This window comes from Capsicum annuum, chromosome 12 (assembly GCF_002878395.1).
Source record: "Capsicum annuum cultivar UCD-10X-F1 chromosome 12, UCD10Xv1.1, whole genome shotgun sequence".
NCBI classification, from domain to species: domain Eukaryota; kingdom Viridiplantae; phylum Streptophyta; class Magnoliopsida; order Solanales; family Solanaceae; genus Capsicum; species Capsicum annuum.
Window position 1 is genome coordinate 86,324,907 of NC_061122.1, and position 17,753 is coordinate 86,342,659.

The 17,753-nt window shown below is 35.1% G+C and overlaps 1 pseudogene; it reads right to left on the reverse strand.

Moving 5' to 3' along the window:
• LOC107849052 overlaps positions 1-17,753 on the reverse strand; it is a 21,515-nt pseudogene continuing 3,762 nt past the window's right edge.

The following is a 17,753-nucleotide window of genomic DNA, read 5'->3' on the forward strand; positions in this document are numbered from 1 at the left end:
TCAAGCCTCACCAGCATTAAAGGCAGGAGTTGGAGGTCCAGATTTATTACTTTTTGTGGCTCTTGACTGTCTATATGCTCTTCCTCCTTTCCCAGACACAGGTGCTCCAAGTGGACTGTTGGCCACATCGGCATACTCAAAATCAGCAGTACAGATACTGGACTCATCTTTTTAATATAGCCCATTTTCGTCATCTATTTTGTTACTTTTTATGATAACAATCATGAAACTTATAATCTGAAAAGAACAAAATAGATAAATACTGTGCAAAGTGGATAAAAGTTTTTTTTCTATCAAACAAAATAACTATTATGCCTTTGCTAAACAACGTGACATCACTGAATTAGCTTAGAGAAGAAGTAAACAAGAAACACACCTGAGAATTTAGGGCTCTTGTTGTTTGGTTCCATGATTGGAATTCGTGTTTGGAGAGCTTGAGAAAGAAGTGAATTGAAGGTCGTATGATTGTGTGCGGAGAGAGAGGGGGAAAGATCTAGAAGAAAAATAGGAGGAAGTTATATGCAGAGAGAAAGAGACAACAGAAAGATCTGGAAGGGAAGGTTAAAAAGCTAATTTTACCATTTTACCCTTGAAAATAAAGATATTTACAGCATTGCCCTTGGTCGTTCTTTACTTCACATTTCTATATAGTACTAGATGGCCCGTTCCCGTGCTATGCATGGTCATATGCTCAATATAACTGTGTATGTTGTGTATAATTACATGATGAGAACATTTCTTGGACAGATCCCAAAAACTTATAACCCTTATGCCCAAGAAAGTTGAATAGTGACACTGCAGTTCAGCAACATAATAATGATATCTCACAACAAACAGACACTCACATGGTGCACTTATGGATAGTCTCCTAAGGCAACAGATGAACTAATTTCATAATAGCAAGTTGCATAGCTTACTTGCATAGGAAATAAACCAAAACCTTGAGGTGGTGTGAATCGAACTGAAGGAGTCCAAATAGGTTGTAAAAATAAAATATCAACATCAGAAGATTATGACCAAATAAGAATGATAAATTCTTTTCAACATGTGGCATGCTAGTTACAATAGTTAGGAATGATGTGCAATTTGTGGCATCCGACCATCTGAGAATGTTACAGTAAGCACAAAATTCTAGATAACCTTAAAATGGTAATATAAGACTTACAATTAACAAGCCCCTATCATCTGGAGCTTAGCATGTTCAAGTTCATCTCTTCTTGCATTGCTCTTTTACTACACAAATCTAGAATCTCATTCTAAATCTTATGAAGTACAAATGCATTGTTTCACTGGCTTTCTTTGGTGTCACATGACAATAGTCAATGACAAATAAGCCATAATTGGCTTTTTGATTTTATTCTTCAATCTGTAATTGGACTTACCTTTGTAAATACCTTGCGACAGTTAGTTGCACCTTAATACAACAACTTCACCAATCAAAAATAAAATATATATTCCATTTTCATTCCTTTTCATTACTCCACTATTCTCATGTTTTTTTGTTAGGGATGGTCTTTTTAAGTGATTAAGTTTGCCAGTAACATTAAATTAGAGTTTTCTTTTAGATGGTAAGAAATAATTTGTACTCTTTTCAGCACAAACTCTACTTGAATTCGTTTAATTTTTTTACTAGCGGACCTCAAGAAGAGCATTGAGATCCATTCCTTTATAATTGAACTTCTTGAATGTTTTTTTCTTTGAATGTTGTGCCGCAACATCACCTTCAACATCCTTTTATTCCACCACCAAAAAATAAAAACACGTTAAAAACTGCTAAAATATAAGAAAATTGAAAGAAAATGATAGAGAAGCATATTAATTAAAACCTTAAGGAAAAAGCAGTTCATAGATTGTGATAAATTGAAAAAAGTCTTTAACGGAATTGTAAGGTAAAGCTACATATAATAGATCCTTATGGTTTGGCCTTTTTTCAAACCTTGTGCATAGCAGAAGTTCTAGTGCACCGGGTGGTTATTGTAAGGAATTGAAAATTTTTGAAAGACTCTTTAAGTTTCAACATCTAAAGATCATGATTTACTGATTTGTTTCTGGGAGAATTGGATTTGTTCATCATTTTGGGAATAAAATCTTCAATGTCTTTAGTGAATTAGAAATGGTTGGGTTTAGTAAATCAACGTAGTTATGTCCATTAAAAAAATAAACATTGATAGATCTCCACAATTTCTATTCTGAGTCTATTAGGAACATAGTTTCAAAGACTAATATAACTAACAGTCATAGTAACATATGTAGCTTAAGAGAAAGGCAAAACTTCACAATTCAGAGGAACATACACTGATCGACATAGCATCTATTGTTGTCTGCCTCTCTATGATCAAATGGATGCATCTTAACACATATTTAATCTGCATAAGCTGAAGATCATACTATAGGTCCATCACCAATTCTACAATTGTATCTAGAAAAGAAAAACAAAGATTCATTTACCAACTTCAAAACTACAAGGGCAGCCAATTATATTTTTTCCTTTGTTTATTGTAGTTGATGAGGTGTCAGCGAGAGCGGGGCTTCCTAATACAAGCAGCACGGTGTATTTAATATGATCAGGTTATAATAATATTTATTTAGAAGCAACATATCGTTCAGTAACGCATCATATGTAACTGACCTCTTTCAGGGAGACACGATATCTCTCTAATTATAAAACTTGTTTGCCCACCTAATTGAAGAGCAGCGGTCTTAAATATAGCACGTGGCTAATAACACCATGTGATTTTATATCCAGGCATTGTTTTGCAGCATCAACGGATGTTAGGCTCATCTAAAGCTTGTTCAAGCACCATGCATCCTTTCTTGTCCGTTGCATCCACATTCGTATCAGTCTTATAAGAAAAAAAAGTTACTTGTCAACTTAAGTCTCACTTTGAAAGGTAATAAAATGCATTGACACCATTTTTTAATATTTGAAACACCCAAAAAATGAAAACAATTCTCTTGATAACATAGACAACAATGATCACACTTTAACTTCAAAATTATAATCAGTTAATCACAGTTTATCCAACCTTCTAAAAATAAATCACAATTTATCTATAAATCTTCAGCTCATGAAATTGTTAGTTCTCCCATTGAAGAGAGACAAAGGAAACTTTAGAAAACTGTCGAAGTAAAATGGAAAAGTTCGATACACTGATTCTAAAGAAATGCAAACCAAAAGCATTTAACAAAGCAAAGCAAAGGTATTCATTTAACAAAGCAAAAGCATGTGAATATATCGATACACTAATACCAAAGAAATGATTTTCTATGATCCGCTTATCACACATTTCCTCCATAGTTAGGTATCATTTCCAACACCTAACCTTATTTCAGTAGATGTTATTATAATAAAGATCTATTGAAGTTGTAAAGATATTGCACCTGGGCGTAACTCAACCATAAAAGCTAGCTCAAGAGAGAGGAGTGCCCAAGTCTATATAAGTAGATCATTGGTCCATTCACTAACCAATGTAGGACTCTAACCCACACTAACAGAAGTAAATGAGCTCATTCAAAAATAAAAATATAATGACTACAAGGATGAGCTGTACAACAAAGCCCTTGATTTACCACTTTGTTGATTAAAGAAATCATGTTCCCTTTTCATAGATGATAGTACAGTTGGTCATAAATAAACTAGATCAAGAAAAAGTAATCAAGAAAAATACCATTGCATGGTAATATTCTAAGAATGATTTGTAATTTCCTTGCAGTATGTGTTAACATCCACAATCACAAAACCAACACTTTGAAACAAGGTTGATGCATAAGTCTCGAAAAAGTAAAACGAACACTGAGACCATAATAACAAGGATTTAATTAAAGTTGATATAAGAGTGGGGCATTACGTATAACCTAATAAACCTGATAAAATACTTACAGTTCCGTCTCCTTGTAAATAAAAATTCTCACTAATCATCTGGTTTCTACCATGCAGTTTCAGCTGAAACATTAGTAGTGTAAGTTTCAGAATGAAAACAGCCCATACAGAATGCTCTTCAATCAGATTTTCTCTTTAGCTAAGTCATTCAGTAAATCTCCCTCTACTAAAATAAGATTTATAAAAAGAAGATGATAACTAATGTGACATTGAAATTTCAGTTAAATGAAAGCGTAGTGTCTACATCAGGCCCAGGAATAGTAATTCACCCCAAGTACGTCCATCGTGGTAGAGGTATCTTTAAAACTATCCAGAATTTTGGGCACATCAAGTATCTAATAAAATAGTTATTTAACAATAGTAGAACAAAAGATGAGGATTTTACGTCCTTTGACAACTGAAAATACGTAAGTACAGAGAATGCAACAATATCTTCCTATTTAAGTAAGGCGGTGAGCATGAAATGTTTTCTTAATAAGATCATGTATTTTCTCCATTTTTTTTACTTAGCTATTGGAAGAATAGCGAATAAATACCTAATCTTCAGCCTTCAACAATTTGCAAGATGAGTGACTATACATATCAATTTCCTCTTTCTTGATAACTTACATATCCATTTCCTATTTTAGACCCCTGGGAAAAGGAATTGGTTTTTTCTTAACAAGCGAGACCCACTTCTCCCAACTGCAGTTTCTTTCTACTTCTAGCCCTGAACAGCAGAGCTGATTGTCATTCCTCTTTTTTTCACTCCCAAAAAGAATTGATTTTTAAGTTTTGAAAGGATTTTATTATTAAAGTGACAAAAGATGAAAATTGTTTCAAAAAAGATTCATTAGTTTCAAAACTCAGAGTCGCCACTTGGCATAAATCAGGTATGTTAAGTCACCCGTGGCTATCCTTTTTCAAAACAGTTTTGACTTTATAAAACTGATCCGCGAACAAAGATTCCGGCTAAGGAATTCTGTTGACCGAGGAGAAGGTGTTAGGCACTCCTCGAGCCCGTGGTTCGACCACGGTCGCTTGGTGGAGTATATCGGCTAATTTGGATACTATGAATGTATAAAACACACCAAACATAAATAAAATGATCAATCAAGCAAACGAGTCCAAAACAATGTCTAGTCTAATTATACAACCCAAAATAGAAAAAGAATGTGAAAATGTAAATCCTATTCTACCCTACACTAATTTTATACTACGCTCCCATGCTACTCGATGCCTCGGTCCTTCATCACGGACGTCCTCCAAATACAAAATACTTCGGGGCATTCCCCGGTGAATAAATACAAGTGATTGCGGGGCATTCCTCGATTAAATGAATATATTTCCAAATGCAAAAAGTAAAACCAAACTGTTCAACTCAAATTCCGCATTCTAACAATCAACAAGAAAACTTATTCCTAAATTTTTGCCTACCCGAACCAACATTTGCCTATCCATTTCAACATATCATAATTTTATCACATTCCAATAATATTCATGCTCATTACGAATTAAACAAAACAACAATAAACCAAAGCTAATCTAAATTCAACTTTTTTATCAATTTCTCAATTTCATCCCCCAAATCCATTTTTAACCACATTATTAAATCGGTTCGACTATCAAAACACTTCAAAATCCGAAACCAACAACACATACCCCAACGAAGATTCAAACATTTAAGCATACCAATCATTCATAACCACAACAACAATAAACATTTTGCTCAAAATATTCAAAACCACACCACAAAATCACGATATTAACCAACTTTGATATAATAAAAAAATAGAGTTGAGAGATGGACCTTTGAAGAATCAATTTCGTTGATAATAAAATCAAGAAATCCCGGACTATAGAATTCCTAATAGGACCTTAACAATGACGAACTCCAACTCTGTATTGAAAAAATTTGAAACCCAAAATTGAAGCTCCGTAAATCCAATCGAACCCGAAAATCGGTATTGTTCACGTACTGTTCACAGTATTGTTCACAATACTGTTCACGGTACTGTTCACAACACTGTTCATGGCACTGTTCAGGATACTATTTCTCTCAATTTTTTTCTCTCTCACGCGATTCGATTTTTTTTATTCTTCTTGTGAGAAAGATGATTTGGTGATTGTTGTTATTGTGGAGAAGATGATGATAAAGAATGAGCCCCCTTTTCCCCTTTTAGAATTATCCTTTTATATTTTTTATTGGGTTTTTCTTTTTCTTTCTTTATTATTCTATGTGGAAGCATATAATTGGTGGCTTGTGGGAATAAATGTATGGCATGTGGAAAAGTTAGTGTGGCATATAGAAAGATGAGGGTGGCGTGCGGAAAAATGAGTAGGGCGTGTGTCTTTTGCATGTATCCAATGAAAAATGGAAAGTGAGGTGTTGAGGTGGCATAGTGAGGTGACAAAGATGCTATGTATTTAATTATTTTCAATTCTTTTTTTTTGGAGAAATTATCAATTAAACAAAAGTATGGTAAGGTGAATAAAATAAAAATTAAGAAAAATGATGAAAATATTTTTGGGAAAGGACAAAATTACGTGTCTACATCATGCCCCCTTTGGATGTAAACACATGGTGTTTTCATACAAAGCAGTAGACAACGATACAAAATTTTGTCCTGACCTTTATTTAAAAGCACGGAGCACGAAGAAGGAGAGAAACCAGGTCTTAACTTAGGATATCCTACCTACCCAAGTTATGAGGGAATCGAGTGAGAGTTATCTCAAAGGATTGGAAGGAGATGGACTATACCGAGTTAGAGAGTCGAGTGAGGTCCCATCGAGGTTCCGGTTTGCGGCTCTGTTATTACATCAAAAATGAAGATTACAAGTTAAAAACATAAATGAAATTACAAAATCCTATCTACGCAGCTTCTGTTGGACTCTTGGCTTGAGTTTCATCACCATATTGTTCAGGCGGGCTCCTGATTTGATATTTCATCACTTGTTGCTTGGTCTTCAATTACTTTACCTTGTTTCTTAACTTTTCATTTATTCGCCCTGTACTTCGGGCGAGCTCCTAACTTGCCATTTCATCACCTCATTCAGGCGGGCTCCTGTCTTGCAATTTCATCACCATGTTCTTCAGGAGGGCTCCTGACTTGTAATTTTATCAACCTATTCTTCAGGCGGGCTCCTGAGTTGCAATTTCATCACCTTGTTCTTCAGGCGGGCTCCTGACTTGCTATTTCATCAATCTGTTAACTTTCAAATTTTTACCTTGTTGCTTGACTTTCAACTTCTTCACTTTGTTGCTTGACTTTTTATTTCTTCACCCTATTCTTCAGGCGGGCTCCTGAAATCACATCAAAACTAAAAAGAAAATTATCCCAAACAAAGATTATTATAAAGAGGTTTCATTTGCCAGAAAAGTGAAGTTCTAACACAAAAATTAAAATTTTGCCCTAGTTTATCATCAAAGGACTTTTGTGCAAGTCACATCATTATAGGAATCAAGGAGAATGACTCGACTGAAGATACATCTTATAGGAATCAAGGGATGAGTCGACTAAAAGGTACGTCTAATAGGAATCAAAGGCAATGACTTGACTAAAAGGTACATCTTCTAGGGGACAAAGGGAATGACTCGACTAAAAGGTACATCTTATAGGATTCAAAAGGAATGACTCGACTAAAAGGTACGTCTTATAGGAATCAAAGGAGATGACTCGATTAAAAGGTACATCTTATAGGAATTAAAGGGAATGACTTGACTAAAAGGTACGTCTTATAGGAATCAAGAGAGATGACTCAACTAAAAGGTACGTCTTACTAGGAATCAAGGGAGATGACTCGACTAAAAGGTACATCTTATAGGAATCAAAGGGAATGACTCGACTAATAGGTACATCTTATAGGAATCAAAGGAGATGACTCAACTAAAAGGTATGTCTTATAGAAATCAAAGGAGATGAATCAACTAAAAGGTACGTTTTATAGGAATCAAAGGGAATGACTCGACTAAAAAGTACTTCTTCTAGGAGTGAAGGTTTAATTTAAGAAGTGTATCACCCAGCAAATAAAAACTGAAATCCTTGGACAAGAAAGTGTGTCTCCGAGGGATATAAGATGATGAATTTTTACCATGATTTAATTATCAAACCTGTGCAGCAACATTGCTTCCTGCATTTATAAAAGTGAGAAATTACGGGCCTTGATGTTTAGGCTTTGAAATCCTTGATTTAAAGGTAACTTGTGTTCCTGTTTCATGCAAAGAAAGGTTGTGAGTTTAAAAACATGGTGGCTGGTTTGTGGCTTTGGCTTTCGTGGTAAACCCTCTTGCAGTCATCACATTTAACCTTGCTTTCAACCATTAGCATGTGTCATGGACTTGCTACTTCATTGACCAAACTCAGATTATTAAGAGTGTTTGAGACAAACACAGCATCTCTGTTTTGCCATACTTCTCAGATAGACCCCTTGAAACCTTGGTATTTCATGATTTCCCAGACTTCTCTATTGCTAAAACTTCTATATACCCTTTTTGGCTCACAATCATGTCTCTTTCATGTGCTAGATTTTGTCTTGCTTTTTGCAATTAATGAAGCTGGTAGCTAGTTTTGGAATTTTTTCTCACTTGTTTTGACACAGACTTGACTCAAAGACAAGAAAATAAAATAGAATGATAATTTTTATTTGGATAACTAACTCAAAGATAAACAAAAATAAAGAGAATAAAGAAAAGATAATGAATGTCCCCGTTTGAAACAAAGAAATAACAAATTCATCAAAAAAATGACAGTCAACTCTAATGATTATACCATGCATTTTGGATTAAGCAGCTTAATCTTTTCATCCAAACTTTCTACCAATTGTTGTTGAGTTAATGGCCTTGAAACTGAGTTGCACTCTTAGGCCAATTGTATTTACGACCTCATTCGGCTAGTGGCGCCTTGAAGGGTTTTCGCCAACAAACCTCTCTTATTTTTCTCTCGGCTCACCATCACCTTATGGTGCCCGTGAGGGTTTTTACCAATAAGACTCTCATTTTTATTTCTCTCAACTTACCATCGTCTTACAGTGCCCACGAGGGTTTTCACCAATAAGAATCTCTCATTTTTATTTCTCTCTTGATTCCTTATGCTGAAGAAGATAAGTAGTTCCCAAATGCATCATCATATCCCTTGCATGCTTAGCCTTAACATCCTCAGAGATAGATCTGAAGGTTTTTTTTTGGTTATAACTTGGCTTTTGGATAGAGTTAGAAAGAAAGGATGGCATAAGGCCCAATCGACACTTGAAGTGGGGTGAGACTTACAACTTTTGGAATCGACTCAAACGATGAGGATTAACCCATGCCCTTTTTTATTTTGACTGGATAATTCTAAAAATTTTATTTGGTTGGACCGAGTCCTGAGTAGGGCAGCCTACGTATCTCACCCTTAAGAGATGAGAATCAGGTCATGCGTAGTTCTGGCAGCTTGTTCTTTTGCTTGATTCTGATTTTTTTTTCTTTTGTTGACTCTTTTTTTCTTTGGGACTTTTCTGACTTTAATTTTCTCGACGCTCTTCTTTTTCTCTTTTAGACACATTTTTTTCTCTCATTTCTTTTTAAAACTTTCTGACTATATTGTTTTTCTTGACACTATTCTTTTGAGCTTTGCTAACTCTATCTTGATTCCAAAAGAGGGGTATGAAAGAAAATAGGACTAAAGCTCAAATGGGGTAAACAAAGGATGACACAATATTTGGATAGCAGAATGAAATACCTTCGTCATATTAATCCATGAAAATGAAAGTACATATCATGCAATATGAAAGTGAGAGATGGAGATCATTTGTGACATTTTTACAGCACTAATTTTAACTGAGACTGTGCGTCGCTACTTCTTCTACAAACTTCATTTTTGTTGTACATACCTCATGCTTTCGTGGAGCTAATTTTCTATTTCTTTTGATGTAGGATCACACATCCAGTATTTGACCTAATTGAGACATGTCTTTCAATTGATGACCAAGTTATTCTTGTGATTCTCAAAATAATTGCCTTAATTTTCAAAGAAGGCTTCAACTTGTCACCAAATGTCTCAGCACTCTACCTATTTTCTCAGATATTTTTTCTATCATTGGCCCTCTGATTCCATGTTTCATGGTTAAATTGAATTTTAAGATCTGCCTAAAAATTCTGCAAGCATGTCATATCACTAGAGTCAACATAAAATATACTATGTAAAGAAAACAAACAAACAACACATATTTAAAACATAAAGGGAAAGGGACACTTCATTTAGTTGAAAATAAAGATAGAAGGGTTTGAACATAAACGACAAAAGGGACAAAACAAGATAGATCCCAAACTAACAACCCTGAAATAATTCAGATAATAAAAAAGAAAAGAAAACAAACTACCAGACCTCTTTCTAGTAGGGAGAGGGGTGACTTCTCAATTCTCAGCCTGACGACTTAGCCACTGGTTTGCATATCAGAATGACTAGAACTTCCCTCACTGTCAACATTTTGCACCATAATTGATCCATCTTAGATCATCTTTTCAATTTCTCTTTTCAAATCTCAACAATCTTCAATACTATGACCCTGAGCATCAGAATGATACGCACATCGTATATTAGGATCAAAATTTCTTGAACACCGATTAAAAGTGCACCCATGGAGAGGAGTGATTATGCCCCATTGTACCAATCTCTGAAATAAACTATCATACGACTCTCCAATTGGTGTGAAGCTATCTCTTGAATTTTGCCTCATTTCATCGTTTGACTTGGATAAAAAATCAGGCTTAGAAGGGTTTTGGTATGTTTGTAGAGTTAGAGGATGACTCTAAGGGGTTGGTGTGTTCCACTGTGGGTAAGATGGGGGTTGAATATGAGGTTGTGCATTATCTACTGGATATGGAGGTGGAGGAGCAGAGTGTAATGGATTTTGGGAGTGATTATGTGGAGCTTGGGCATGAACTTGGGTTTTTACCTGAGAGTGACGGCGACGGGGTCTTCTTGACCGTTCCCGCTGTCCAACTACAATAGCAGATGCATCTTCCTCATTCTTTGTCTCCCTAACACTTCTTAAACTTTTTGAATTGCTTGAGTAGTCATTTTCAATATTGCAAAACTCACAATGCGATCCGTCTTAATTCCTTCTTCTATCATCTCCCCCATTTTAAGGACCTTAATAAATGACTTGCCCAATGAGGGTAACAAGTGTTGATGATATATTTCATCATGCGCATGAATAAACACCTCCACTATTTTGCTTTCTTTCATTGACGGTTTCACTCTAGCAGCTTGTTCGCGCTATCTGATCGCATACTCCCTGAAGCTCTCAGTATTCTTCTTTTTCATACTAGTTAGGGATTTTTCATCAGGGATCAACTCTATATTATATTGAAATTGTTGCACAAATTCATTAGCTAGGTCATCCCAACTAATCCACTTGTCAATGTCTTGGTCAACAAACCATTCCGAAGCTAGGCCTAAAAGACTCTCCCCGAAATAAGCCATAATAGTTCTTCCTTCCCTCCAACGCCCCTTAATTGGTTACAATAGCGCCTCAAATGTGCCACTGGGTCCCTATGTCCGTCATACTTCTCAAACTTTGGTATTTTAAAGCCTGGAGGGAGGTTGACAGCTGGAAACATGCATAAGTCCTTATATGAGACACTTTTGTAACCCCCAAGTCCTTGCAAGTTCTTCATAGAAAGTTTCAAACTTCTCAATTTTCTGGTCATTTCCTCTTATTCTTCTGTCATAACAGTTTCTCAGTGTTAAGAGGAAATTCAGGCGGGTGAGTGTCACCATAAAGACCAGTCAACTTGAATGTAGGCTCGAAAGTGTAACGTTGATCACCGGTAATATTCAATGCAGGCTCTCTTGTAGAGTAGGGAGGCACAAATTATGGATGAACATCAAAAGTAGGAGCTTCAGGTGGGGGTGGCACCGTAAAATCATGAACAACAGGTGGAGCCGAGTATGTAGTAGTGTTAAATTGGAGAGTGAGAAAATAAATATTGGAAGTGGTTGGCTATTGGTGCCCCGGAGTCGATCCTGATGCATGTTGTGGCATATCAACAAAAATGAAAAATTGTGCATGTGACACGGCAGGCAAGCTAGAAAGATATTCCAGACTATCAGAGGGAACTGGAGGAGGCGGCAACCCATTAGCCCAAGCACGATGCATTTCTATCATTTGCTGCCTCAATTTCCGAATCTCTTCATTAGCTCCTAAATTCTCATTTCCCGAACTCCCTATCTGATTAGTGAAAACTAACTCGGCATCCTTGTTGGGCATAACTTTCTCTGTGACTTGGAGCGATATGGAGGACCAGCCAAAATGCCACAAACCAACCACCCTAAACTAACTGGACAAAAGATAGCAAAATGCGTTAGAGTTCAACAATTTTTCAAAACCTCTTTTCCTTTTTTTTAAAAGATCACCAAACCCAAGAAGGGCGTCTACGTATCTCACTCCAAGGAGAGGAGAATCAGGTGTGCGTAGTTCGTGAAGTCTTGACAAAATGGCCAATTGAACTCTTTGTTTTCTTTCTTTTTTTTCTTTTTCTCGAAACTTTAAGAAGAAAAGAAAATAACAATTTGTCAAAAGATTTGACGAAAATGTTTTTGAATTTTTCAGCTTTAACATCCCTATACAAAGCGAAATCTACGATTACCAAAGAAATTTTTTTTTGGGTTTTCAGTTTTAAATTTCATATGAAAATGAAACCTGAACCTATTAAAGGAAAATCTTTTTGCAGTTTTCTTTTAAAGATGTACATGAAACACTTACTCTAAATAAAGAGTGAAGAAAATCTTTTTGAATTTTTTCAAATAAGATCCCCGAACCAACAATAGGCTGCCTATGTATCTCACTCCCGAAAGAGGAGAATCAGGGGTGCATAGTTCGTCCAGATTGGGCAATTAAGGATTAAAGAACAAACTAAAACTTGACTTGAGAGACGCGATTACAAACAGACGATGAAAGACGTCAATAAAATCTTTTTGAGTTTTTCAATTTGACACTTCACATAAAACTGACACCAACAATTTTGAAAGAAAAATCTTTTTGGGATTTTCGTTATATGAAATGTACAAAACTTCTACCATATTTTTTGAATTTTATAAAAAGTTCCTATTAAAATAAATCTTTTTTTTGAAAATTTTAAATTATGAAAGCTTTTTAAAGAAATAAAGAAAAATCTTTTTGATATTTTTGTCTTTGACAAAATGAGTGCAAAAGGTAAGAAAAAAATCTTTTTGAATTTTTGGATTGTGAAAAACAAAAGACATAAAGAATTCTAAAAAGAATTCTAAAAAGAATTCTAAAAACTACGAAACTCATTTTTTTCTTTTCGACTCACTTTTTTCTTTCTTTTTTTTTCAAACACACCTTACTTCTAACACTTGTTTTCTCCGAATCAGTCCATCAAATGATCAAGTTACCCTCAAAGATGCAATATTTAGCACATAGGGATGTTTTAGGGGTGAGTCTCCTACAAAGGGCCATGTGGGTCTCACTAGGTCTCAATATGATGCAGATAAGCATGACCTAAAGGCTGGCCTAAGTTGGGGTTTACTAACAAGGCTGTTTGGGGGAGCATATGGTCGATAATGGCTGCTTTGCTTTCCACCCACTTCATACGTTCGACGGCTCCCCCTCCTAAAATAAAAGTGACTCAACTAGAGTTTGTATACATGACGTACACTCCAGGACTTGTTGCAGAAAGAATTGACTCGGGTTATGCACATGATGCCAGATATAAAGATGTAACACACAAGAGAAAAGCTGTAAACACATAGCACGTAAGCACTCAACAATGATAAAATAAACACAAACAATGTTTATACACTAATAATGTCAAACTAAGCCGATATAACTCCAAAAATAAGCTCGAATTCTGAAAAATTCCCAGCAGAGTCGCCAGAGCTGTCACACCCCTTTTATTCACTCCCAAAAATAATTGATTTTTACGTTTTGAAAGGGTTTTATTATTAAAGTGACAAAAGATGAAAATTGTTTTGAAAAAAGATTCATTAGTTTCAAAACTCAGAGTCGCCACTTGGCATAAATCAGTTGTGTCAAGTCACCTGTAGATATCCTTTTTCAAAATAGTTTTGACTCTATAAAATTGATCCGCAAACAGAGATTCCGACTAGGGAATTCTATTGACCGAGAGGAAGGTGTTAGGCACCCCTCGAGCCCGTGGTTCGACCACAGTCGCTTGGTGGAGTATATCGGCTAATTTGGATACTATGAATGTATAAACCATACCAAACATAAATAAAATGATCAATCAAACAAATAAATATAAAAACAATGTTCAGTCCAATTATACAGTCCAAAATAGAAAAAGAATGCAAAAATGAAAATCCTATTCTACCCTGCACTAATTTTATACTATGCTCCCATGCTACCCGATGCCTCGAGCCTTCATCACGGACGTCCTCCAAATACAAAATACTTCGGGGCATTCCCCGTTGAATAAATACAAGTGATCGTGGGGCATTCCCCGATTAAATGAATACATTTCCAAATGCAAGAACTAAAACCAAATCGTTCAACTCAAATTCCACATTCAAACAATCAACAAGAAAACTTATTCCTAAATTTTTGCCTACCCGAACCAACATGCGTCTATCCATTTCAACATATCATAATTTTATCACATTCCAACAATATTCATGCTCAGTACGAATTAAACAAAACAACAATAAACCAAAACTAATCTAAATTCAACTTTTTTATCAATTTCTCAATTTTATCCCCCAAATCTATTTTTAACCACATTATTAAACCAGTTCGACTATCAAATCACTTTTCAAAGTCCAAAACTAACAACACATACCCCAATGAAGATTCAAACATTTAAGCATACCAATCATTTATATCCACAACAACAATTAACATTTTGCTCGAAATATTCAAAACCACACCACAAAATCACGATATTAACCAACTTCGATATAATAAAAAAGTAGAATTGAGAAATGAACCTTTGAAGAATCGATTTCGTTGATAATAAAATTAAGAAAGCCCGGACTATAGAATTCCTAATAGGACCTCAATAATGATGAACTCCAACTCCATATTAAAAAATTTGAGACCCAAAACTGAAGCTCTGTAAATCCAATCGAACCCAAAAATCGACACTGCTCACGTACTGTTCACGGTACTATTCACAACACTGTTGACAACACTATTCACGACACTGTTCATGATATTGTTTCTCTCAATTTTTTTCTCTCTCGCACGATTCTCTCTTCTCTCCCTCATTTTTTTTTGTTCTTCTTGTGAGGAAGATGATTTGGTGATTGTTGTTATTGTGGAGAAGATGATGATGAAAGAATGAGCCTCCCTTTTTCCCTTTTAGAATTTTTCTTTTGTATTTTTTATTTGGTTTTTTTTTTGCTTTATTTATTATCCTATGTGGAAGCATATAATTGGTGGCTTATGGGAATAAGTGTGTGGCAAGTGGAAAAGTTAGTGTGGCATGTGGAAAGATGAGGGTGGCATGTGGAAAAATGAGTAGGGCGTGTGCCTTTTGCATGTATCCAATGAAAAATGGAAAGTGAGGTGTTGAGGTGGCATAGTGAGGTGACAAAGATGCTATGTATTTAATTATTTTCAATTCTTTTTTTAGAGAAATTATCAATTAAACAAAAGTATGGTAAGGTGAATAAAATTAAAATTAAAATTAAAATTAAAAAAATAAAATAAAATAAAAATGATTAAAATATTTTCGGAAAAGGACAAAATTACGTGTCTACACTGATCACCTAGTTTGTCTTATGCATTTCATATGTGCAACCTTATTTTAGGAAAAAGCTACTCATGGAGATCTATTTTGCAAAAGTTATATATGAAGATTCAAAGGCTGCACATATAGGGCTTTACCTAAGCAGAATCACCAACTGCATAATCTCGTAGAAGAATGTGACCATTTGGCTGCAAAATGATTTACAATAGCATGGTACAACCATTAACTTATCAAATAATAGGAAAAAATAAAGGAAAATGAGGTACGACATCTACTCAGCTTATGTATTACCCTTAGTACTTGTTTACTGTTCTTCAGAATTGAAGCCATCTTACACGGAGAAACTGCAAACAATGTCAAAATCTACTTAAAGGAGTTAGATGCTCAAGTAGGCATATGTTTTGTCAAAGGAAGGAGATATGGATTATTAAATTGCTTTTAGGAGAAATACTATGCTTTAAGAAGTTAATACATATTTAGATTTGATTATTATTACTAACTCCTTCACTTACCAAGGTTACAACATCAACAGTAAAAGGCATGACATTAACACAGAGATCATCCTTTGCTTCATCACACACGAAGACATTCATCTTTTTCGAACTGTAATTTGCATGTGATTGCATCATCTATGATAAATGGCTTTAGGAGTTTGCACGGGACTCCGCCATACAGGATAAGTTGCTTTAGGCCACAGGCATCCCATAGAAAGGCAACCATTACGCTCTGAGTTTGTCGTATAGTAGAGAACAAGCATAGTTCCTCAATGGAAGCTCACAAATTTGAATAACAGATATTGATATAACAGACAGTCATCAAAAGAACAATGTCATAGATGCTATGAGATCCTAAGCTTGACTACAGTAAATGCAATGCAGGCAAAATATCTTGAACTTAAATATAGACGACAAAGTGCTAAATATTGTAGATATCAATAGTTAAGTTTGCTTCTCTTAACCAATAGACTAATTTAATAAAAATTAAATAAATTGGAGAATAGAAACTAAATATAGTAGCTAGTCATAGATAAAAAAAATGATCGGGCTACTGACCAAGATCCTAACCATATTACAACTAAAGTAATAGGTGTGAAGTACCCATAACACTTGAGATACTTGTATTGTTGATAATGATCTTAGAAGGTGTAGTTTAAGGATCTCAAGGATATGAAAAGTTCCTCTACGCAAAAGGAGAACATTTAGATATGATCCATGCTAAGCAATATTGAGTTCTATTGAGGACCTTCACTCTTTCAGCACTAAATTTTAGTTTCATTTTAGGATGATAAGTCATGCAAAACCCGATTCCTCAGCCATTAAACTGTAATAGAGCAAATGCCAGCAAATTCCCCAAAATTGTGACTTGCAACTAAAAACTGATTCTTTAAGTACATTTGTTCAACATCCAGGGAATATTAGATTAAATTAAGGTATGCTAGTCTCTATCACCGAAACGTTACTGTTAATGACAATATAACATAAATAGGTTGACAAACCTTGGTGAGGGTTATTGCATTTGGTGAGAAATCACAAGCGTAAACATAGAGGTTTGGAAACGTAGCGATGAGAGGAAAAATCGTATTCCCTGCTTTGCAGCCTACTTGTTAGTGTGTTTATTTAGGTAAATTCTACAAGTAAATATTATATTAAGGTGCATTTACAAATAATAACAACAATAAAATACCCGGTGTAACCCCACAAGTGGGTTTCAGAGAGGGTAGAATATATGAAGACCTTATCCTACCTTTGTGGGGGTAGAGATGCCTAAGGTGCATTTGCAGTAGTAGTGAAATTATCTTTAAAACAACCTTCCCATTGGAAGATTCAATTTTATCATCAAAATAGCCTCTCCAATCCTTCTCCAAGTAGTGCCGGTCTTTGAAAAAATATCCAATGTGCAAATGTATGTAACTGAATCCAACAGTATATGGGAGGATAAAATCAAAGAGTTGATTTTTGCCTCAGAAGTAAAGAGGTTGATTCCCCTACACAGAGGTGAAGCCAGGATTTTAACTTTATGGGTCATGGTTTTTTCGAACACCACTTTAAGTGGTAATAACTCGGTTAGATTTAATATATGTATAAATTTGACAAATTTTAAACACAAATACACTATTTGAGCAGAAGTTACTGGGTGCCAACCCATAATCAGGCTTATAACTTCGTCATAGTCCATACAACT